Source organism: Lissotriton helveticus, chromosome 11 (genome assembly GCF_964261635.1).
Source record: "Lissotriton helveticus chromosome 11, aLisHel1.1, whole genome shotgun sequence".
Classification (NCBI taxonomy): domain Eukaryota; kingdom Metazoa; phylum Chordata; class Amphibia; order Caudata; family Salamandridae; genus Lissotriton; species Lissotriton helveticus.
In genome coordinates, this window is record NC_136072.1 from 1133489742 (window position 1) to 1133515664 (window position 25923).

At 46.5% G+C, this 25923-nt stretch overlaps 1 long non-coding RNA gene and 1 pseudogene across 4 annotated transcripts in view; both read right to left on the minus strand.

The window, feature by feature from the left end:
• The window catches only part of LOC144792715 (uncharacterized), a 493208-nt gene that overhangs the window by 379733 nt on the left and 87552 nt on the right, over positions 1-25923 (minus strand). For all 4 annotated transcript variants that reach the window (XR_013602611.1, XR_013602614.1, XR_013602612.1 and 1 more), the window contains exon 2: positions 7277-7342. This is a non-coding gene — a long non-coding RNA (uncharacterized LOC144792715). The remainder of the gene's footprint in view (positions 1-7276; positions 7343-25923) is intronic.
• Positions 14273-16129, minus strand: LOC144792067 (coiled-coil domain-containing protein 22 pseudogene; annotated as a pseudogene).

A 25923-nucleotide genomic window follows, 5' to 3' on the forward strand; every position in this document is an offset into this window, starting at 1 on the left:
ACACCATAATGAAACATTTTATCATCATACATTAATACTAGCATAATTACAGACAGTTGGCTAGTTGATTAGTAAGGCAGTCGGTGTTGTTCTTCCAATTCATAATAGGTCACCAGATTTTTCCCCCCAGCTTCCTGGCCTGCTTGCCACTATATACAAATAAAGCCGGCTCTTGGTTGTGAATCCACAACAAAGTCTTAACCAGATCCGAAAGGTGGGGGCTCCGATTCCTTCCATCTTGCGGCAATTATTATCCTGACTACAGCTACACAGACAAATACAAAATACATCTGGGTAGCGCCCAGGTCGCTGCTGCTATCGTGGCCCAACATCATCAACATGGAGCTCAAAGTAATCCTGCTCTCAAGCAGCCCTTCCCAGAAATGCGCCAGCCCATTTTTGAGAGGAAGTAGTCTGGCACAGTCATAGAACATATGGACTAGTGTGGCTGGACCTTCCACACATCTTGGGCATTTGTCATCTGATCTTTTGCCCGAATCAAACAGCTTGGCGGGGGTAAAATACAGATCAGAAAGCGTTTTATAGTGTTTCGCCTTCAGACTTGTTGATGAGAGGATTTTTGCTGCTAGTGCCAGTGCCATATCTAGATCAGCATTGGGGTTACCTAGTTTCCTTGCCCAATTTGCCTCCGTTTTCTCAAGATCATCCGGCAATTTATCGATCAATACACCATAAATTTACTTTTTTCTGTAGTCAGTCTGAACAATTGCCTCCACTAAACGTTATTTATCTAGGGATATAACTGGCCTGGAAGTGGTAAGAAATTCCCTGATTTGCACATATTTCAAATAGTTATTATTGGAAATTCAAACCCCTTGCTGCAGATGGGTAAAAGGGCAGAACTCATCTAATAGGTAGAAATCTCCTATCATTGTCAAACCATGCTGTTCCCACCGTCTTCCCATACCATCATAGAAAAGGGGCGGGAAAAAGGAGGATCACCACAGAGGTGTATATCGGCAAACGGTCGGGATCATCATAGCTTTGCAAACTTTGCTCCTTATTTTCCCGGCGTTGTGTACCACCTGAAAATCTGTCTTTCTTGTAGTAGCTCTGCTCTAACTGCCGCTGCAGCAGCCCAACTGCCTTTTTCCCAAGAGCCAGTTCATATATTGACAGGAGGGTCCACTGACTTTCCTGATCTGTCTGGTCATCATTACCTATTGTAAATAAAATATGCATTTGCTGCAGAAGGGCTGCCCAATAATAAAATGTTATGTTTGGTACGGACAGCCCACCCCAACCCTGTGGAAGAGACACATATTTTAAAGACCGCCTCACCTTCCCGTATTGCCAAATAAAATTAGCAAAGATGGATTCCAATGTTCTTAAAATTGCTACATTGCCACTGGGATTGACCGAAAGAGATATAAAACCTTGGGAAGCATTGTTATCTTTAGGACATTACTCCTGCGAATAACAGATAGATGTAGCCCGTTTATACATTTCAGGTCTGTGGATATTGGGGCCGATTCACAGAACTAACTTAAGACAAAATCCTAAACTTACTACTTTTGGTATTCACAGAAGTTAGGATTTTGTCTTAAGTTTGTCTTAAGACAGACTTAAGACAGACTTAAGTTAGGATTTTGTCTTAAGTCTGTCTTAAGACAAATTTAAGACAAAATCCTAACTTCTGTGAATACCAAAAGTAGTAAGTTTAGGATTTTGTCTTAAGTTAGTTCTGTGAATCGGGCCCATTGTGTTTAACAGCAGATCAAAGTTAATCTTGCCTATAGTATCTACCTTTGGCTTATGTGGATTCCCAGATACACAGCTGTGTCTACATACCGAGGTTCTTCAAAGGCCAGATTTACAGTGCAGATGACTTTTGTTTTTCCTTCATTTAGGGAATATCCAGAAGCTTGCCCAAACCTTTCAGCAATGGTTACAACTTCCCGGATTGCTCCTGCGGGGTTGGTGGTTGCAATGGTAATATCGTCAGCATATGCTAACATCTTGGTCTCAAACCCTTCGCTAATAATTGGACTTATCCCTTGGTTGTTTAAGATCTTCTCTATCATCGCGTTTATATAGAGCACAAACAGGATGGGAGAGCAGGGACACCCCTGCCTAGTCGCCCTTGACACCACTATATTTTCGAATTACTCCCCCCATTAGCTGAAACAGTGCCCATGGATTAAAATACATAACTTTTATGGCAGTGATTATTCGGGGACCAAAGCCCTTTAACTCGAGCATCCCCCGTAAGAATCTTGAAGTCACCCGATCAAAAGCCTTCTCTGCATCCAGGAGGATCCTAGCCATCTGCCCCCCTGTCTTGGCAGTGATGTCAAACAAGGTTATAGCCCGCCTAATGTTGTCAGTTGTCCCCCTGCCTGCAATGAAGCTGTGCTGCCATGGTGAAACCAGATGTACTATGACCCTCCCCAACCAACCGACAAAGATTGTGGAGTAGATCTTTGTATCAGGATAAATCAAAGAAATCGGTTTATATGAGGCCAGATTATCACAGGTTCACCCTTCTTCGGGAATATAGTAATATCTGTGCCTTTCCAGGACTCTGGTTGGCGGCTGTTGTGTTGTATCTCCAAAAACAGGTCCAAAAGCATGGGGGCTCGCAGGGCTTTTAGCACCTTGTATAATTCTAGAGAGATTTTAGCGGGACCGGCTGCTTTCCCCGAGGGTAAATTGTGTAAAGCCGCTAGGACCTCTTCAAGTGTCCCATCTGCTTCTAACTCACTCCTACTGGATTGGTCAAGGGTAGCCCCCAGTTCCGCCTCTGTCACTGCTAGAGAAATATCCAAGGACGCCCCGCTATTTTCCCTATATAATTGCTGATAGTATTCTCGAAACACACAGAGTATGTCTCTTGTCTCTGAATAGATTTGCCCGTCCCTCTTAATTGAAGATATCAAGCTTCTGGCTATTTTCTGCCGCGTACGAAGCGTAAGCCTTCTCCCAACTGTTTCTCCATACTCATATGAATCATTTTTGTACGACTGATATTCTTTGGACGATCTTTGGGTAAGGGTGTTATTAATTTCGGTTTTTAAAGAAATGATCTTAAGCTGAGTTTGTACTCAGGCCAGTCTTGAGGGCGTCCCAGACCATAACCCTTGAGGTGCTGCATCTATTAGTGTCAAGAAACTCCTGCGTCTATTTCTTAATATGCACATCATAAGCTGGATTCCGCAAGAGGTTCCTATCAAATGTCCACTCATGACTGCGTTTACTAGCCACCTGGACCTTTACCTCGAGAATCAGCGGGTTACGTTCTGAGACCAACCTCAGAAGCTTCCTGATGTCAGCCTTGCTAATAAGACCTGATGTTATTAAAAAGTAATCAAGTCTAACATGTTTTGTATGAGGGCAGGAATAATTGGTATATCCCGGATTACTTGGGTGCTTAATATTCCATATATCCGTCAGACCATGGCTGTCCATGAGGGAGTGCAGGGCTCTGTATACTCTAGGCTTTTTCCCCTGATACTGCCGGGCTTGCTGGGTCTCAGCAGTTTGATGTATATTGAGGTCCCCGCAGATAACCAAGGGGTGTGGCCAGGTTGCCAGATCCACCTCGAGATCCTCAAGTATTTCTGGGTCATCCTGGTTCGACCCATATATTGTGCACACTGTACGTCCTGCCTCAAGCTCAACCAATGCCCACAATCCCTGAGCATCTGATAACTTACGTTTGATATTAGAGTTCTGAGAGGTACAGATCAGCAGATTATATCCCCTTATAACCATCAATCCCCTTTTGCCCCAGGGAATATGTGTTTCCTGTAGGCACACAATTTCAGGATCATTCAGCCCACCCACATTTACTGAACAAATAATTGTTTTACCCATTTGGACCGTCGATAACAGCTTAGTGTTCCTAACCGCAGCTTAGTTAAATAGGAAGTAAGACCGTTCTGTGCTAATCACAATACCATCAATTCCATCTCCGGCTAAGATTTTTGTTTTACTCCCTCACCTTTACCTACCCTCCACCCGAGCACCCCTACTTCCGATCTCCCCCCAAAGAACCCCCCTGTCCCACCAATTCCCCCGCAACCCACAGAAGCTATCAGACTGCGATGCAGTCTGTGCGAGATGGGTGCAGCACGCATGACCCGTAAATTGTGCAATTTATACAGTAATTTCCTACTGACATGAGAAGAATGAAAATAAAGAAAAAAACAAGGAAAAGGAAGGACGGTTAATAAGCAAAAAAAAGAAAAAACTAAGAAGATAAAAGGCCACATTTCTACTCTGATCCCACCATCGCTTCAGCGTCATAATTCTGACTGTGAGCGTGAGTTGACAACGTATTGCTCCTAATCTTAACATTTTCTCATGGTTTTAGATCGTCAAGGAACTCCTTTGCCTTAATTTCTGACAAAAAAAATCTAGTTTGCCCCCCAAACCACTTTTAAACGAGCTGGGTTAGCTAAGTAAGCCTGTGCATTATTGTCCTGAAAAGGTTTTGTCATCTGCCGCAGCTTCCAGTGTCTCTCAACTGTAGTGTGACAGAAATCTGGTCACACAAAAAATGAGATACCCACACTAGATCTCTTTGTTTTGGGCCTAGCTTTCTCAAAAATTGCCGGCCTTTAGAGAAAGTTCCTGAAATACACAAGAATGACCCGTGGCTTGGCATCGTCTTTAAGTGGATGCCTCAATGCGAATGGTACCCTGTGGGCCCGCTGGACTTCTTATGTCCAGTTCTAACCGGTTAGTTCCCGGGAGGGCAGCACGTAATAGTTCCACCACATAGGCCCGGGTGTCCGACCCCTCAACTCCTTCAGGAACCCCTAGCAAGCGTAGATTGTTGCGCCTCTGGTGATTCTCGTGATCCTCCAGCTTCCATTGTATGTCGATCAACTGAGACTCGTGCGCCTCCGTTTGAACCCATGTAACTGCCAGATCTGTCTCTGTCGTGGTGATTCTTGCTTCGAGGTCTGTCAGGCGTTCCCCAATGGAGTTAAATGCCTTGTTTAACTTCCTGCCCACCCCTTGAACCTTCCATAATGCAGACTGGGCTTTGCAACTGTTTTGGCATGTTTCTTCCCGGTGCATTAGAGTTGCATGATAGATGGCGTCCAATATGGGGGTGTCAGGATTGGCCAGGTTAAAACGACTAGAGTCCTAAATCAGTGTCATGCTAGCTGTAAGATGCCTAGATTCATTGGTCTTTTTCAGGTAGAGAGAATGGTGAATCCAGTAAGTGTGAAGATTCGTCTCTCTTCTAGGTTAAGAATAGATTCTGTTTTTCACGCTTCTCTACTTAAAAATAATCCATCTAATTTGAGATTAAAGGGGCCACCAACTTCTGTTCAAATTCAGTCTGAAGAAGCGTTTGAGGTAAAATGGATTCAAGATTTAAGAAGGGAGAGTTGTACTATTTAGTGGACTGGAAAGGTGTTGGCCCAGAAGAGAGAACATTGGAACCTAAGACTAATCTTTATGCCCCTAGGTTGGTTAGAGAATGTTATAGGACTCATCCTAATAAGCCCAAGGAGAATGAGAGGGGGGCTTTTGTGAGGGGTACTGTCAGGATTGGCCGGGTTAAAACCACTAGAGTCCTAAATCAGTCTCATGCTAGCTGTAAGATGCACAGGAACTATTACTCTAAACTTCGCAGTTATTTCATTAAATCTTGTTTCATTCTGGCTCCGATACCTACGTTCTCCACAGCGGCGGAATTCCAAGTTGGCCGCTCGAGATTGGAGATCAGGTTGCCGGTCTGGTGTAGGGGCTGAATTTCCACCGCAGCTGTGCTTGTGCTCGCTCTCGTTGAGCCCTGCGCACTTCAACTGAAGTATTTTGAAGAGCGGTAGCGTTTCTGGTTTCCGCTGCCCTCAGTTTCGAGAGTAGTCAGAATTTCGAGAGAGAGAGGTGTAATCTGAGAGAAAAGGTTTTCAAGATAGCAATTTCTTCGAGTTGGTGAGTTAGTTTTGTTTCCTGAGAAGAATTGCAGTTCCAGGTCGTGAGTAAACATCGCCAGGGAAATCACAGAAGTATCTATTCCAAGAAATATTCCTTCAAGTAAGTTGCTATATTCAGTAGTACTAAGAATTTCATAGAATCACAATATTTTTTGAAAGAAAGCAAGAATAGACATTTCCGTGAAGCGTCACCTTCTTACTGCATGTTCCAAAGAGGACGTTTCATCTAGAGACATTTCAAAAGATTTAGCAAGTTATAGCTACGTTTAATTGGAGGAGATTTCAGGATATAAGACTAAAAAGACTTGGGCACAGAATAGAGTCTTTTTGCTGGAGCCAGTCAACCTATATTACATCCAGTACTAAAGAAAGTCGCTCTATCTAGAGAAGTTGTTTCTTGATCTATATATATATATAGATATATATATATATATATATATATATATATATCTATATATATATATAGATATATATATATATATATATATATATCTATATATATATATATATCGTTTTGTGGTTTCCCCAAAGGGCAGTTTTTCTTTGTGCACTCCCAGGCTAACACAAATGATGTTGGTTCGCTGTGGAGTATGTGGTAATTAGTCGTATTTTCTTGTCATTGTTTTCTTCCACTGGTTTTTCTTTTAGTAATTCTGTTCTGTTTAGTGACAGTGTTCGATTTAGAGCAGCTTTGATGGTTCCGGGATTGTACTTTCTTTTTTCAAATCTAGTTGTGGCTTGTTTTTGATGTTTGATCCATTCTTCTCTCAAACAGATTCTTTTTATTCTCAAAAATTCCCCATATGGGACCAGGAAATGATGTCACGTTGTATGTTGCACTTTATTTATTTCACTGAAAAAAACTTGTTGTGGTTCGCTAACAGTACTGTGAGCAAGGTCTCTGGTGAGACTGAAACGCGTAAGGAAGATGCTGCTGGCTTGCTGTTAAAAAATAACCCAACTACAGATACTGGCTGGATATCATTTGTGTTAGTCTTGGAGTGCACGAAGAAAAACTGCCCTTCGGGGAAACCCCAAAACGATTAAATCGCGGCCAGGCTCTGCCGCCCTTCTGATGCACCACCTAAGAGCGCCCGGGAGCCTTGGAGTGAGCCATGTGCGACGATATATATATATATATATATATATATATATATATATATATATCGACAGTAACTCCAAACGACCACCTCCAATCCAACAGGACCGGCGAAGCAGGAGACAGACCACAGCATTCGGGTAAGTGTTTTTATTTCACCAGCTTTTTCCCATTGTCAACCAAAACATGACGCGTTTCGTGCTTTGCAGCCCTTGTTCACATGATATATATATATATATATACACATAATTGTACTTACCGTTGGCAGTAACGGTTCGCTCTTCTGAAAGACAAGAAGATGATAAAGGAAAAGAACTGTAATTATCTGCGAGAAAAGATAAGAAATATATATAAATATTTTAGGCTTTTATGAGCAGAGCACTGTTGACATACAGAAATCTACAGGAGTATAACACCATACCAGAAGTGAGAAGTACCAGGGCAAAACAATTAGATCCAATAAAAATACAAGAGAGCAGCTAACCACTGAGAATGGACAGGTAACAAAGGAAAGTTAATTATTAGAATGTCAGAGTTCTGTTATAGTGGCTACATGATGTTCTTTGTTACAGGAGACTACAAGGAGCATATCTTGCGATCAAGTCCAGAAGAGGTGAAGCAGTGGCAGTCTATCTTTTCTTCCCAATATCCTTCCCCCCTCTCTGCTGCATGTGAGCTTGAACTGTTCGCAGTAGTGGAGTTGGGGATTGAGGAAAAATCATCTGGTCCTGTGGAAAGCTAAAGTTCTGGTGTAGGTACTTGACAGGGGGGAGCCAGGGCTCCGGCACCCTGTACAGTCCGTGGAGGAGAGCCGGTAAGGTGCTCCGTGGATGTATAGTCCCAAGTGAGATACCTGCCCCTGAGATACGCTGGATGACCTTCTTACCCATCTTATGGGCTGTCAGGGCCCAGTCCCCTGTGCCCTCTTTAGGATCGCTATTGTTATCAGGATCGCTAAACTCTGAGGAGGTAACAGAACCGTACACAGGCCAATCAGCCCCATCCAATAACGAAGAAAAGCAGTTGCTTGGATCCTTTTCAGGGTCACACTTATCAATCTCATCCCATCCAGGGTGTAACCAGGGCCGGACTGGGAACCACAACCGGCCCTGACAAAGTTCTCGGCCAGCCAACCCCCTCCCCACTCGGGGGTTGGAGGTGCCGCCGAGCTCTTTGCCAGGGCCGGTTTTATGCTGATTGTGTTATAGGGACGTTTTTGCAGCTATGCTACAAAAACGGTCCTGTAACAAAAACCAGCCCCCAGCGGCCCCAAACCGGCCCCCCACCCGTGCGGCGCACCGGGGGATTGCCCGGTGCCCGCAACGGCCAGTCCGGGCCTGGGTGTAACCCTAACTGTGTAGAACCTGATGGTTACTCCCCCCTGGATTACTAACTCCTGATTGTTAAGAGTGGGAGGATCAAATGGGGCAGGATTGGAGGAGCCGGTAAAGCTGGGCTGGGAGCAACTTTTACATCAGGCACTGGGGGACCAGCTGCTGTTCTGAGCATCTCATTAGATACAGTTATTGAGGAGGCAGAGCCCCCTTTTCTTTATCCTCCCCCTTGCTGGCGCCCGAGAAAAAAAAGTGTAAAGTTGCCAGCATACCTTCCCCTTGATGTTGGTTGGAGAGCTCAGCTGTCAGCTTCCTTCCGGGGGATCCACCCTTGAGGGAATTTTTTAACAAATGTGCTTTGGCAGATCCAGGACTAACATTAAGGCATTCCATCTCCCTGCATTCTGTAGCTCCTTGCCGCTGCGAGTGCGGCTCCTGCTTAGCAGCCGATCCTCGAAGAAGATCAGCAACCTTGGGGCCAGCCGGCCAGGTGTGCCCTGCAGCTCCGCCTCTTCCTCTGTTTTCTTGAGGGAGTTCCTGGTCTTGCGGAGACAGAGCGCGGCGACAGGGCCTCGGAGTCGGCCCCCCATGCTCTCACTCAGCAACTCAGCCGAGCCCTGAGCAGCCTGTGCGGAGGAACGAGCACTCTTCGCCTTCAAGGCTCCAGCAGCAGTTTTTGGCTCCATCGGTGAAGGTGCCAATATCACCGCAGAAGACACGGCGTAAGCAGCCCAGCCAGAGTGATCTAAGGTGCAGCAGCGAGCCGCCGCAATACTGTCAAGCCACCAAGAATTTAACACCAGCCGCGGGCAGCCTCCAGAGGTACCCGTGCACCCACAGTCATCTACTGCTCTCAGGTCAGTCCATATTTTACTGGTCACAGGTCAGCATGCCGCAGTCCACCACCTAAGCGGCCGCCATCTTGCTTCCCCCCTGTTTACATACAGTGATAAACTCAAGTACACTCTGTTACAGATACTGACACATCCATGCACGCTGATAGTATACATTGGTATACCCAACCTCACACTTATGTATTCACCGACACACGCACACAGAGACAGATGTGCACACCCAGTAACACCCTCATGCATACACTCACAGACCCAGGTACACACTAAATCATACAGTAAGGCACCCAGGCACACAATGGTGCATAGAGTAACACATCCAGGCACACACTGATGCATACAGTTATACAACCAGTTAGACACTGTTGTATGTTGTGTGGGTGGTAGGAAGTTAGCTGACTTCTACCCTCACATTTCAGCACCAAGACGCTTCGGCATTCAAGCGCTTTATAAACATCTAAACATAAACTTATACACTGAAGCACCCAGGCATACACTTATACAACCTCCACACACTCATACATATATTGACACACCCAAGCACACACTGATACATTCACTGGTGCGCTCAAACATTCAATGATGCATTCAGTGTCACATTGAGTCATACAGACACTCAGGCACCCCGGGACTCACTCATACATACACTGACACATGCAAGCATACATTGATGCATTCACTGACTCATACATACATGCAGTCACTCAGACAACCCAACATTCACTCATACATACAATGACACTGCCAAGCAGGTAGATTGATGCATTCACTGACTCACTCAGAAACCCACTCACACATACACTCAGACACCCCAGGACCCTATACACAGACTGAAACAGTTACTCACTCACCCATATAGCCACTCACACATCCACTCCCTCACCAATCTAGATACCCACAGCCACTCTTACACACATGCAGCCACTCACACAGCTACTCACTCATCCATACAGCAACTCAAACACCCACTGACTCTCCATTACAGCCACTTCCTACCTGACTCACCCATACATATACTCTCCTACCTGCTAACACATCCATATAGCCACTCTTACACCCATAGAGCCACTCAGACATCCACTCACACACATTCACACAGCCATTCAGATGACATATCCTAGAAATAGTATGACTAATTACTAGTAAAGAAAGAATAGTAATTTAACTTATGCAGTAGCTTAGTATACATCTTCAAGTCTCAGAAACATTTATGAAACACACTCTCTGGATGATGTCCTCAGTGATGTCTTTTGAGACTTTGGCAGTCTCACAGATTCTCTGTGAATCGCAATTAGGAAATCACTAGCCCTAATATATGTAACACTGAGTTTTATTTAGTGATTCCTAGTGGGTCGCAAATCGACCTACCTCATGAATATTGAGGTAGGTTGCAGTTTGCGACCCATTGGGAATGGCAGCCATCACTGGGATGGTGGTCTAATGGCGTTAGCAAACCACCAAGTCTGTGATTGCTATTTAATAAAGCATTTTCTTTTAAATGCAGCACATTTTTCTTAAATTAAAATGGCTTGTGCTTCAAAAAATAAAATTAAATGATATAGTTTCACTTTTTAAGAGCAGGTAGTGGTCCCTTAATAAAATATTTGAATCAAAATTCACAAAGGGGAAGGGGTCTGTTGGGATTCTGCGAATCGGCCTTTTGTGACCGCAATAAAGGTTTCATACATATGCCGCCACATTATTTAGAATGAGCCAAATTAAAAAAGAAATGTTTGATACACAAACTAAACATATGAAATAACAAGATGAAGAAATAGGCTTTATTCTATGAATGGGGGGAACTTGAGCACTATTAGGCGATACGGCCTAAGAATGTTATAAACAGGCCAGCGATACTATGAAAAGGGGAAAAAGACAAACCAGCATTTAGCCTATAAATTGAAGGTAACCCAGAAATGCAATTAATTTTATTGAAAAGATTATAATGCTTAACTGCTGTGAAGCTTGCACTGATGAGTTGTGTGCTATATTTTACAACTATTATTCTACGCTTTATTACAACAATGAACCTGTGAGCCCTGGTATTGATACTTACTGGGCAGATACTTTTTTCCACAGCAAAGGTTTGTCAGTCCTCAAAAAAGCTGGAGGAATCTATCACCTCACAGACATTTTTGGAGACACAGAAAAACTTTCAATCAATAAGGTCCCTGTCCCAGATGGCTTTACAGCCGTTATTTTAAAGGCTTATCAAGACCTGTTGATAGAACATTTGACAGATGTTTTAACGCAATCTACAATGGTCCTGGTTCTTAAACCCTAAACTACCCAAAGCTATGTGGTTGTTACTGACCTATCACTCTCCTAAATAGAGAATTGCATCTTTCCGCAATGATTATTGCCACATTACTGGAAAATGTATGGCCATGTATCAAAGACAGCACCCAGCTGGCTTGAGACTCAATATCTAGTAGAGAAAACTGTGGAGCAAAAGGTGAAAGTAAACAGCACCATGCGATTCTCCATATTTTGACTAGGAGCACAAGCCAGGGCTTCCCCAAATCAATGCTTCTATTTGCTCTTGTTGTGGAGTCCTTTGTACAGTGTACAGAAGTTTACCTTCAATCTGTTGCTGTCACAACATCTTTACTGCTCGCACCCCCCAGAAGGAAAAGTTACTCACTTGTAAACCTAGTTCTCTTACAGGAGAATACTCATTAAAGACAAGAGCACTGAACAGACCCACCCATGAGCGGGGATCCTGGAGCACTTTTAAAATTATACATTTATGTATTACAAACTTTGTACAATAAAACCGCACATATATGCTTTCAGCCTAAAGAAAGGCTAAAAATGGCCAGATTGAATAAAGTTTTCTTCATTTTAAAAAGAAGACACTTAAGAGAAATGCGTCACTAATGAAAAGTGACCATAGAAAATGTTTCATAAACCTTTTTTTAAAAGAAAAGGAAAGGGAATGTGAGACATTGGTAGCAAATAGTTTGCAATGCAAAGTATGGTAGGGAAGGAAAAACTGGCACTGTGCCTTTAAAAACTTCACAGGACTCCCTGTATCCTATCAGGTCTCACAGGTGACAGTTAGGTCATGTCATTCTTACGGGAATTAGGAATTCTGGGTTAAACAATATCTTAGATCTGTAATAGTTCCTGTCCGGGAAGGTGAGAGGGTTGCTTATGACTTTAATGATGATTCCCCTGGAAGAGAACTGTTATTACAGGTGGGTAACTTTTCCTTCTCTTCCAGGGAATCCTCATCAGTAGTTGTAAGCACTGAATGGAATAGGAAGCCAACCCCTCAACAGACATTAAATACTGCACCAATTACCAGACGATGTTCCTCAAAGAAGTATCCGTTCTGGAATCTGAATCTAGATAGTAGTGTCTAGTAAAGGTATGTCCAGATCTCCAAGTAGCAGCTTTACATATTTCTGAAATGGGAACAATTCTATGAAGAGATATAGTTGCCCTTTGTGGAAGGTGTTTTAGGCTTAGCAGATAGTTTCTTCTTAGCGAGTTGGTATGAAAAAATATACAGAAGAATATGCATCTAGAAATGGATTGTTTTGATGATGGTAAGTCTTTTCTTACTGGACCATAATTAATGAAAAGACTGTCAGATTTTTCTTAAAGCTCAGTAAAGTCTAGATAAACTGTCAGGACTCTTAACATAAAGAGAAAGTAGAAACTTCTCTGCTGGAGTTGATGTATTTGGAAAAAATGTAGGTAATGAAATGGTTTGATTAATATGAAATCCTGAAACCACCTTAGGAAGAAAACTGGGATGAGTTCTTATTACCACTCTATTGCCATAGAACACAGCATATGGTTCAACAGTGCATAACCCTTGAACTTCACTCACTCTGCGAGCTGATTTAATAGCTAGTAAGAAAGCCGCTCTCCATGTAAGATTTTTAAAGCGGCTTTATGAATGGAGACAGAGGGGTGGGGGGTTCCTATTCATTTGGAGAAGACAATGTTAAATTCCCAAGATGGAGACTGTGACTTAACCAGAGGGAATACCTTCTTAATCCTTCTAAGATTTAATTACAGGTATTCTAATGAAAGAGGTTTGTGGTGGAGATTTTCTAAAGCCGCCAGAAGAAAATTGTAAACCAGACCTTGCCAGATGAAGTCGGTAAGGTATAATGACTTCTTCTGACACAAAGCTGGATTGTAGCTGTTCTGGATACACCATAAGAAAAACCCCTTCCACTCAAATGCATATGACATTCTTGTGGAAGGTCTTTTTAGCCTCTCACAGTATGTCAATGCAAGTCTTGTGGAAGACCTAGATGATCATTTTGGAGCAATTCAAGAGTCATTCAGTCAATCAATCATAACTTTATTTGTTATGTTTAGGTAACATAAATGTAGTAATCTGCTTGTTAAGTAATGCATTCTCCTTGCCCTTGTTCTCTGCCTTGATGCTCAGACAATATGAAGTAATTTGGAATGTTATGAATGTTTTTGTACGTTAAGGAGGGCAGTTGGAGAAGATGGGCTGAGTTGCCAGGAGGTTGCTCCTGGAGAAGCTTGCATTGGAACTTACTAAGATGTAACTTGATGAATAAACTACCAACTACAAGAGCTGTCCACGAAACATATTTGATTGTTACAATAAAAGTATAGTACAAAACAATTAAAAAAGCATCACTTTTTAAAAAATAACTCTTATACAATTCATTATGAACAATCAAGAGAATTACCAATTAAATTGGAAACCAATCTTTCTTTTTTTTTTATAGCAGGTATGAAGATCTCGATTTAATATTTGTGCAGATCATATAATCAATCACATCTGGCACTCGGGTGCGCCACAGTTAGTCCAATTGTGGAACCCTGTGCCCATTCAAGACGCAGTCGGGCTCTGTCTGAGGGGGTACAAGTGTGCAGAGGCAGTGAGAGACAGCCCGAGAGACCAGGCAATGTGCAATAGTCAGGGCCACACGTTTAAGCAAAGAATCTGCCTCTGAATTGGTGAGAAAGAGGCCTCATGCGACTCTTCAATATGAATGGACTCCTGCAGGAGCGTTCAGTACCACAGCACCGGCAGTATAAAATCTGGCATTCCTTAATGGTCTGCACATGTCACTGCCTGGTCTCAATCTGCTCCTCCAGGTCAAATATTTCTCTCATGATGGTTCCTGTATCCTCAATGGGTTAGATCAGTTGGAGACAGTTCTCGTGTAGAGCCGACGGGTACTTGTAAGCTATCCTCACAGATTCATCCTGCTTGGCATCCTTAAAGACCAGCTCATCGGTCACAGCAAACGTCCTTTCCAGCTTCCCAGTTAGTTAGGCCATTAATCTCCTTCTTCAAAGCCTTGGTGTCCGAGAGGATCTTTAACCGCATGCGCACTAGCGGGTTTTCCCGCTGTGCGCTGAAATTTGAAAAGCGCTGTTTATGACAAAGCCAGCTCGTCATCCGCGTAGCGCAGGTAACGCCCATGACGAGCTGGCTTTGTCATTAGCGCGGAAAGGGTTAAGATTTCCTCTTTCTGCTTCTTTATGTTGCCCGCGATCTCCAGGATGCGCTGGGTGTACGCTGCTCTCGACATCCTTTGGGAGGCTCTCATACTCCGCGATCAGCTGTCTGTGAAGCTCCTCTTTACGCTTGGCTTCGACAGCACCACCCCGGATTCAATCGTGAAGCTCTTTAATGTTTGCAAACCTGCAAGAAGATTCCAGCTCTCTGTGGTGAAGCTTCTTAAGCTCCCAATGCTGTTCAATCAGAGGCACTCGCTGCTTCTTCCACTGGCTGGCGAGATGAACAATCCTTTGTGCGCTGCTCTCCACCACCACTTGTAATTTAACAAGTATATTTTCTGCCTCTGGCAGCAAGTCTAGGGCTTGCTTTTAAATCTTCAGCACACTGTCCTCCGAGCCCATCTGTGGTTGTTTTATCTCATCATCCACCTGTGCCATGCTGAGGTTTAGTTTTCGTATGTCTGAACCCACTTCCTCGATCTTCGCTGTCAGCCCGTCCAGCTGCTGCTGTAGAGTCTCCACCTCTTGCTGCTGCTCGGCCAAGATGTCCTGTTCATTCTTCTTGCTTGATGGTAGACTGTCTGCCAACGCCTGCAGCTGACTGGCGAGTCTCTCCGCCTCCTGTTTAAATGTGAACTTTTCAGTGTGAGTAAAGCGAGACCTCTTGGTTAGGGCATCTTCACCACTGGTTTCAAAGGATTTAAGCACGCCGGCGAGGTCAAGGGAGGAGCCTGAGGTTTGTTGGGTCTCTGTTAGGTGCTGAGAGCACTGACGGAGCTGCTCTTGCACCCGCTTCTGCAGGCGCTGGCGCTTCCGTGAACGGTACTCCTCAGCAGAGAGACGCGACACAAGGCTTTCAGTTTGGCCGTATTCCTCTCCAGTAAGGATGCAACTAAGAAGGCTGGTTGGGTAGGCTGGTCACACAGAGGCAGCAGGTACTACTGATAATACTCTTTTAGCTGTGGACAGATCTTTTGACCAGTTTCGTCGTTTTCACTCACAAGGACCAGAGGCTGGACATAGAAGCGTTGTTTTCGGCTTGAACCCTGAGCTAGCTGGAGGCTTGGAGTCCGGCAGGGTGGTGGCGCCCAGGGCAGTGAGAGCTGGGCTTTGATGCGGGCGGCAATGGCTCTTTGTAGCACTCCTGATTTACCTGCGGGTTGGTAAGTGTCCTCCGCAGCGTCTCGGGGAAGTTTCTCTACCAGGAAGATGAGGAGTCGTCTGATATCTGGCTCACTACTGCCTGGGCGAGGCTTATTCCAATGCAGAATCGTGCAGACATGCCAGGGGGCAGCACATGGCTGATCCCATTACCCACGGCAGGGTTGATCACGTGCAGGCACTGCACCACTGACTCCACGATCACCTCGGTAGTGAACTGGCGGAGGCTGTCCATGTCCACTGGAATCTCCCACAGGGCCAGAGAGAGCGGATGAGGATCCTATCTACTTCATCCATCGGGACGGAGGGGAAGAGCAAGATCCCTAGGAAGACTGTAGGTCAAGTCACCCTGGGGAGAGTTTCCGCCCCTGCGCGGTGGGGGTCACTGAGAAGCCCCTCATGCACTCACATCCACAGGTCGAACTTCGCTGAGGACTGCCCGGAAGGCGGGAAACCAATTTCTTTCATGCGAGTAGCTCACTTAAAGTGCAACAGTTATCCTATGGGCTACTTACGTTATGGGGAGACCCCCAGCAGGGTTTTCCTTATTATATCTGCTATAGGTAAGAAGCACACATTAGGGGTATGTAATTGTTGTAGGCCAAGTAGTCAAGTTCAGTGATGGAAGATTGGTGTAGGATCTGGCCCCCAAATTAGTACAGGAGATCCATTCTGCATGGCAATCTCTTGTGTCATCGCTCTAACAGGTGAGGATCATCCGTGAGCCACCACTCTTGTGCTATCATTAACATTCTGGTTTTGGACTTGTAGAATTTGATGAGAACAGTCTGTATGAGAAGATTTGAGGTAAACGCATAGAGAAATTTCCCTGACCAGTCTATCAAAAGTGCATTCCCTTTTGACCCTGGTTGGTAGACTCTAGATGCGTAGTCTTGGCATTTTCTGTCTGTTGTTTGCATCCGCAAACAAATCTATTTGTGAGGAGCCCCAGTCTTGAAAGACTTCTTCCAATACCTCTTCGTGCAGAATCCATTCATGGTTTTCTTTGAACAGTCAGCTGAGTGAATCTGCTTGTACCTTCTGAACACCTGAAAGGTGGATAGCTGTTATCATTAAATTCCTGGCTATCAACCATTTCCATATGGCTTGAGCTTCGAGAAATAGCAGAGTCGAGTGAGTTCCTCCCAACTAGTTCAGGTAAAACATTGTTATGTAGTAGATAAACAGCACTCCATGTAAGAAGATTGATATAATAAGTCTTTTTTTAGTCCAACCATACCCCTTGGGTGTGAAAGTGTCCCATCTGAGATGCTTCTGTGATCAATGTTTGAACTGACAGATCCTGATGGAACAGTTTTCCTAAGAAAAGGTTCTCCAGTTGTTTGTTTTCTCAGTGGTCCAAGAACAGATTCCATTGGTCCTCTAGGCAATGTTGCAAATGTCTAATGTAAAGTCTTTCATGTGGAACCAGGACGATGCAAGAAGTCATAGAACTCAGTAGGGATGAGATCTGTCTTGCCATTGTATGATTAGTTTGTAGTAGATTGTGACACTTTAGACAGATTGAGAACCTCTCCTCCAAAGGATACACTTCTGCGGACTGTGTATCCAGTATTGCTCCCAGGTATTGTATCTTTTGTACTGGGTAGGTTGTAGATTTTCTGAGATTTACTTTTTTTTGTGTGGAGTTTTATGTAGCGCTAACTAGACCCGGAGGTATCAGAGAGCTTTACATGAACTACTTGAAGGCCCAAAGTAGTTAGTGTTTTTAGGCAAAACTGGAGATGTTCCAATGCCTCCTTTGTTCATATGCCTTTAACAGCCAGCTGTCCAGGTAAGACCTGATGCAGAGTTTTTTGTTTCCTTAGATGGGCTGAGATGAAGGCCAGACATTTGTATGAGGATCTGACTTTGGTCTGAAAGGTAGGATTTTATATTGGTAAAGTTGAGAGCCTACTACAAATAGTAGAAACTTTTGATATTTTGCTGTTGGAATATGAAAGAAGGTATATTAGAGGTATATTGAACACATCCAGTCTCCTTGGTGTAGTTGTGGGTAGATCTGGTGTAACGCCAACATTCTGGATTTTTCTTTCTTTACGTACTTTTATAGTACTCGAAGATCGCAAATGAATTTGATTTCTTCTTTTGGTCCTTTTTTGCACCCAAAAACATTGAGAACACATTTCCAATCCTCTCTGGTAGTGAGGAACTCCCTTCACAGCATGGTTCTGCAACAGATTGTTGACTTCCTTTTGCACCAGGTCTTTCTGATGAGCTAATGTTTTGGTTGGTGGAACCGAAGGAGAAGGGCGACCTGAAGCAAAGAGGGTATCCATTCTGAACAATATTCAAGACCCAATCGGTCTGTTGTTAGATGCCACTTTTCTAGAGGCTTGACAATACTGCCCTCCCGAGTTATGTTATGTTATGTTATTATTATTTGTACAGCGCAACAGCTGCCCCAGCAAAGGGGCATCCTGGCGCTATGAGAAGGCAAACACAACACAACATCAGTCTGGCGCAGAGAAGAACCTAAATTTAGACAAACAATAAGGTTTTGATAGCGTGTCTAAACTGGAGAAGGTCATCAATTGCCCGAGTCTCAGAAGGGAGGAGGTTCCACCACTTCGCTGCCAGTACTCGAAAGGAGCGACCGCCAGTTCTACTCAGCCTGAAGCGTGGAACCACTGCCAAGTTCTGTGACTGACAGAAAGAGGAAAAAAAGGCTCATTGTTTAGCCGGAGGTTTTCCTGCAGAAGGAGATTGTTGGTGCTAGGTTCCAGTCCCTCTGGAGGGTTTTCGAGGATGATTGGATAGTCTGTGCAGCTGCTGTTTGTGAGACCAGAGAGGGTTTTTTTTAACCCTCTACGGAAAATACCTCCTATTGAAGGCTCTGTATCTCCTACGATATTCCTTCAGCTTCTCAAGACCAGCAGCCTTTAAGGTGTCCATTTCTATCTTCATTTTGGACATCTTATCATCTGCCAGGGACCCACAGAGTGTGTTACCCAAAAATGGCATTCAGAATGCAATGCGGTGCTTCTGCTTTGAGTCCATTTAGTCTGACCCAAGATGTTCTATGTACACAGATCCCATGACAATACCCATGAGCAGCAAGATCCGGAATGTCAGCACCTGCACCTATTTTATATATAAAAAAAACAACAATTTATTTATAAAGTTTTATATAACCCAAACAAGACCCAAAGAGGGTATCAGAGTGCTTTACAAGAGGTCACGAAGGAAGATACATTAAAACAGATAACAAAATTCTAGAGAGAAACAAGATGGGATGGATCCAAAATGAGGCAGGAGTCCCTCACAGAGCCCATACCACACGCTACATATACATGATTATAGAGGTCATGATTTGATACCAGGTCACCTTCATTTAAAATCTCCTGAGTTTTGTCTGTCTTTTTTTTAAAGTTTCTCCGTAAATCTTTGTAGCGAATCCCACAAAGATCTATCATATCTCCCAACAGGACAGAAGCACTGGCAACCTTCATCGCACCTATTTGTTTGCTTTCTTTATCCGGTGAACGGAAGAGGAAGCAGCAATACTGTGAATTTTTTTTGCTGCTGCTACAATCACAGAATCGGGAGGAGAGTCTGCAATAAGGAACACTGGATCCTGGTCAGGTGGACTATATTTTTTAATAAGTCGAGCTGGAGCAGACTTCCCTGATGCAGGCGTAAGAAAGAATTGCATTGCAGGTTCCAACAGGTCGGGAACTAAAGGAAGTAATGGCTGTGCTCATGTGATGGAACGTCTCAAAGATAACAGATGATAACGTAGTAGGGGTAGGTATATCAATATTTTGTTTTGCTGCCCCTCTTATTAAAACCTTGTTAAAGGTAAGTATTTCATCTATTGGAGAAACTCCTGCCGGAGGTGTATCTGTCAGAGTAGGTGAATAACTGCTGACTCATTCAATCAATCAGGGGTTTGTGTAAAGTGTGATTTTTCACCCATGAGGGTCTCAAGGTGCTGGGGGGGCTGCCGGCCCCTCTGGATGTGGAGGATTATTCGAAGAGCCAGGTCTTGAGGTCCTACTTGAATTGAATCAGTCACACGGATTGCCTGAGGTGGAGGAGCAGGGTGTTTCAGGTCTTGGCGGTGAGGTAGGAGAATGAACTAACTCCGTTTCTGGTCTTGTGGGACAGAAGCTAAGCCGCGTTGGGTCAAATGAAGTTTTCTGGCAAGTACGTGGAATCCAAGGTGGTGCTTCATGTATGCTGGTCCTATGTTGTGGACAGCTTTGTAGGCATGTGTGAGGAGCTTGTAGGCGATTCTCTTGTTGACTGGGAGCCAGTGGAGTTGTCGGAGGTGTTGCGTGATGTGGCTGAGGATGTAGAGAACCAGTCTGGCAGCAGAGTGTTGATCGTTTTGTAGTTTCTTGAGCGGTTTCTGGGTGTCGCCGGCATAGAGTGCGAAGCCGAGTCGAGTCTGCTGGTGATAAGTGCGTAGGTGACAGTCTTTTTTTTTTTGTAATTATTTTTATTGATTATAACACAAGAGTAAAAATGTACATACCGGGTGTCATTTGGTGGTACATAGTACAGCGGTGAACGGGCGAATGAATTGAGGAAATACAGTACAATTATAGGCATCCGAAAAATATCAATACCAGCTTAGAGCTGAGGCAAAACAATACGATACAGATAACCATAAGCAAACCTCATCAGAACCCGCCCACCAGGGATACAGGATATGCAGATTGGAAATTCGACACCCGGATATGAGAGACAAAAAGATCAGGAGAAGATGCCGCATCTCTTGTGAAGAAGGGAAAAGGGAAATAGAAAGGTCATAGAACACAATAAAGGAAAAAAAAAAAAAAACACCAACCCCCCGCCCTGCACCCCTGTGGATGGCTACGACCTAACCCCACTAGCAGCGTGCCTGTCGCCCCTAAACTACACCCCAGGGAAGGGAAAAGATGGAGGAGGAGATGTATCACAAAACGATTCGGGCTCCCGGACTCCCCTCCCCCCCGCCAAAAGCAGACATCCCCTACCGCGGTATTAAGCAAGTTATAACATTCTAATAGGCAAACCAATAGGGGAGCCACCGACAGAGAAAAGACCGTCCCGCCCAGCCCCCGACACCACAGAGACAGCAAATCCCTTTTCGATCATAGAAGTCACACCAAACCCAGACAATAAGAATTCCATCTGGCCCTCACTCCCACAGAAACAACCCAGCTGAGCCAAAAGAAAGTCACCGTAAAGTAAGTAAAGTCCACATTTGTAAAGTGCACAATCACCCATAAGGGTCTCTAGGCGCTGGGGGCCGTCGGGAAGATTAAGCGAGCTATTGCCCAGAGTCACATGGTGCTGGGCTAACCTGCCGCCGGAGCCGGGGATCGAACCGTGGTCCCCAGATTCCAGCGTCAGTCGCCCTGGCCGCGGCGCCACACCTCTCTCTCCCACCGTACCGAATCCAAGTCAAATTCAGCCCTGGCCCTTACGATCCATTGCACAAACCCCATCCAGTAGAACCAATATAATAACAAAAGAGTCAAAGTGTTGTTGAAAAAGGAGATCAATATAGCCAAAAAGAGTCAAAAAGGTTAAGTCTCGAAGTTAATCAGATACACGAAAGTCAATCCAAAAAATAGTAGTGGTGGTCTGCAGAAGAGAAGGAAGAAGTGCGTCCTGTGCGGGCGACGACTTTGCCGATCTTGCTAGGTGTTCAGGGGCTCCAGTAACGTAGCGCTGTAATCGTGCGGGCACAATCGGCACCAGGTTCAGATCATAGTCGGGGTTCTCCTCTCGAGGTAGATCAAGCGTCACGGGGGTAAGCGTATGTTTCAGGTCTAACACAAGGCTGGAGTCCGGTCCCAAACAAACAGTCTCGAGGCGTGCAGTCAAATTGTGGAGAGCAGCCTCCATTTGCAAGCGAAGAGCCCCGATGGCGGCCATTACGGTCCGAAGGGACGGTCCACACATCGTCCGATCCATCCCCGCGTGGGCGATAGAAAAGCAGATCTTCAGCCCTGGAGGCCGGCTACTCCGGGGAAACCAACAGGCGCGGAGTGGACGGAAGCGACTGGCGACTCACAGGCTTGGCGACCATTACACCACTGCTGAGAGCGGGGGCCCCACCCGCGGACCCCGAGGGCTGCAGCAGGGTCCCGTGACCTGGCCCCCACCCACCGCGGCAACCACGTCTCGTCGCTGTTCATCCAGTATTCGCAGGGACCGAAAACCACCACCGGGATAGAGAATATGTTCCACTCCGATGAGACCGGACTCTGCCGGGCACCCGCGGCCGATGTTGTTCAACTGAAACCCGGCTGGGTCAGTACTCGAGGTCCCGGCTTACACACTGGAGGAAGCCCAAAAATGAAAGACGGTGTAACTTCGTCAATAAAGGCGATAAAAACTCCGGGATTGCCCCTATGGGCTCAGCAACCATTCAGACACACGGGAGTCTGGCGGGAGGTCAGGATAAAGTTCAGGATAAGTCCGCCAGCGAGGGAGGTCGACGGAGCCGGGAGCTTATGCGGCCATCTTGGATGCTTGCGTAGCTCCTCCTCCTAGGTGACAGTCTTTATGGGTTTTGTGGGGATCCATCTGAATATTTTTCGAAGCATGCGTAGTTTGCAGAAGCAGGCTGAGGAAACTGCGTTGATTTGGCGGTTCATTGAGAGCGATGAGTCCAGCATGATGATGATGCCACTGTTGCATGCGTGGTCACACGCTTGACCCCATCTTCTCCACAAGCACCCACGTCTCCTTCGACCGCATCACCGGACTCCACTGGACGGATCACCGCTGCACCCATTTCACCTACAAGAAGCACACCACACACCCAACAGCTGCCCCACCGCTGCTGGAACAAAGTCACCGAAGCCCAGCTGGCCACCACCCTCGCCCAGAACCCACCCACTGACCCCACCAACCCAGACATCGCCGCCCGCAACCTCAGACAGTGGATCAACGACTGCACCAACACCCTCACCCCGCTCAAGAAACCCTCCAACAGCCGCACCAGCAAGAAAGCCACCTGGTTCACCGAAGAACTCCAGACCTCCAAACGAGTATGCCGGAAATTGGAGAAGAAATGGCTCAACGAACGAACACTGGACAGCCACGCAGCCCACCAGGACGCCACCCGCAGACATCACCATCCCATCAGATTAGCCAAGAGATCGTCCTTCAAAACCCGCCTGGACAACAACGCACACGACAGCAAATAGCTCTTCAGCATCGTGAAGAAACTCTCCAACCCCAGCGCAAACGACATTCCGCCCTCACAAGAACTGTGCGACTCGCTAGCCACCTTCTTCCACCGCAAGATCGCTGACATCCACGACAGTTTCAACACCACCACGACCACCCGGACAACATCAGACTCCACTCCCCCTACGAATACCACCTGCATCAACCGCCTGACCTCCTGGACCAACATCAACAACGACGAAACACGCAAGATCATGAACTCCATCCACTCAGGATCACCGTCAGACCCCTGCCCACACCACATATTCAACAAAGCAGACGCAGCCATCGCACCCCAACTACGGAAAGTAATCAACATCTCCTTCGAGACAGCTACATTCCCGTTCCCGGAAAGCTGGAAGCACGCCAAAATCAACGCCCTTCTCAAGAAGCCCAAGGCGGACCCCAAGAATTTCCGGCCCATCTCCCTGCGAAGGTTATCGAGAAAATCAAGTCAACACACAACTGACCTGCCACCTCGAGGACAACGACATCCTAGACCAATCCCAGTCCGGATTCGAAAAAAACACAGCACCGAGACAGCCCTCATCGCCGCCACAGACGACGTCAGGATCCAACTAGACAACGGCGAAACATCAGCCCTCATCCTCCTGGATCTATCAGCCACCTTCAACATGGTCTGCCACTGCACACTAAAGACACGCCTCCAAGAAGCCGGAATCCAAGAGAAGGCCCTGGACTGGACCACATCTTTCCTCTCCGGCAGAACCCAGAGCGTCCGCCTTTCCCCCTTCCACTCCGAAGCCACCGACATCATCTGCGGCGTACCCCAAGGCTCATCCCTCAGCCAGACGCTGTTCAACATCTACATGTGCCCCCTCGCTCACGTCGCCCGCCAGCACGAACTCAACATCATCTCCTACGCCGACGACACCCAGCTCATCCTTTCCCACACCAAGGACCCGCACACCGCCAAAACCAACCTCCATGAGGGAATGAAAGGCCGACTGGATGAGCAACAGCCGTCTGAAGCTAAACTCGGACAAGACGGAGGTACTCATCCTTGGACCCACCCCCTCAGCCTTTGACGACTCCTGGTGGCCGACCAAACTGGGAACAGCACCAACACCCACCGACCATGCACGTAACCTAGGATTCATCCTCGACTCCTCCATCTCCATGTCTTAACAGGTCAACGCCGACTCCTCCTCCTGCCACAACACCCTCCGCATGCTCTGCAGGATCTACAAGTGTACCCCGACCGAAACAAGAAGAACGGGGACACAGGCCCTAGTCAGCAGTAGACTGGACTACGGCAACGCACTCTACACAGGAATCTCAGCCAAACGCCTACAACTACAACGCATCCAAAACGCCTCCACCCGACTGATCGTCAACGTCACCCGCTGCAGTGACATCACCACCCACCTGAGAGTCCTACACTGGCTCCCCGTTGACAAGAGGATCACCTTCAACCTCCTCACCCACAAAGCACTCCACAACGCCGGACCAGCCTACCTGAACAGCAGACTCAGCTTCTACACCCCACCTGCCAGCTCCGCTCTGCCAGTCTCGCCCTCGCCGCTGTCCCCCGCATCCAACGAACAACCTCCGGCAGAAGATCCTTCTCCTACCTCGCCGCCAAGACCTGGAACACCCACCCTTCCCACCTACGGCAGACCCAAAACCTACTCGCCTTCAGAAGACTCCTCAAGACTTGGCTCTTTGAGCAGTAGCGGCCGTCGCCGAATGGATGAGAGGCAGCCGACTGAAGCTGAACTCGGACAAGATGGAGGTCCTCATCCTCGGATCCACCCCCTCAGCCTGGGACGACTCCTGGTGGCCGATCACACTGGGAACAGCACCAACACCCACCGACCACGCACACAACCTAGGAATCATCCTCGACTCCTCCCTCTCCATGTCAAAGCAGGTCAACGCCGTCTCCTCCTCCTGCTACAACACCCTCCGCATGCTCTGCAGGATCTACAAGTGGATCCCCACCGAAACAAGAACGGTGACAAAGGCCCTCATCAGCAGCAGGTTGGACTACGGCAACGCACTCTACGCAGGAATCCCGGACAAACACCTGCAACGACTGCAACGCATCCAAAACGCCTGCCCGACTGATCCTCAACGTCCCTCGCCGCAGCCACATCACCACCCACCGGAGAGACCTACACTGGCTCCCCGTCGACAAGAGGATCACCTTTGAAATATTCACCCACGCACACAAAGCACTCCACAACACTGGACCAGCCTACCTCAACAGCAGACTCAGCTTCTACACCCCCACCTGCCGGCTCCGCTCCGCCAGCCTCGCCCTCGCCGATGTCCCCTGCATCCAACGAACGACCTCCTGCTGCAGATCCTTCTCCTTCCTTGCCACCAAAACCTGGAACACCCTCCCTACCCACCTACGACAGACCCAAGACCTGCTCACCTTCAGAAGACTCCTCAAGACCTGGGGCTTCGAGCATTAGCGGCACCCCCTCTCCCCCCCCCCCAGCACCTTGAGACCCTCACGGGTAAGTAGCGCGCTTTATAAGTACAATGATTGATGATTGATTGATTGATTGATTGGAGGGGGTCCCAAAGGGGCTGGCCACCAGGAGTCGTCCCAGGCTGAAGGGGTGGGACCCAGGATGAGTATTCGATCTTGTCCGAGTTGAGCTTGAGGCAGCTGTATTTCATCCAAGTGGCGACAGCTTTCAGTCAGCTGTTGAAGTTGGTTCTGGCGGTTGTGGCTTCGAGGGAGAGGTTCAGCTGGGAGATGTCGGCATAGGAGACTATGTTGCGTCTGTGGCTTCCGACGATGTCTGCAAGGGGGGCCATGTAGACATTGAAGAGGGTGGGGCTCAGGGATGAACCCTGGGGCACTCCGCAGCTGATCTCTGTAGGTTCTTAGAGGAAAGGGAGTAGTCTAACTCATTGTG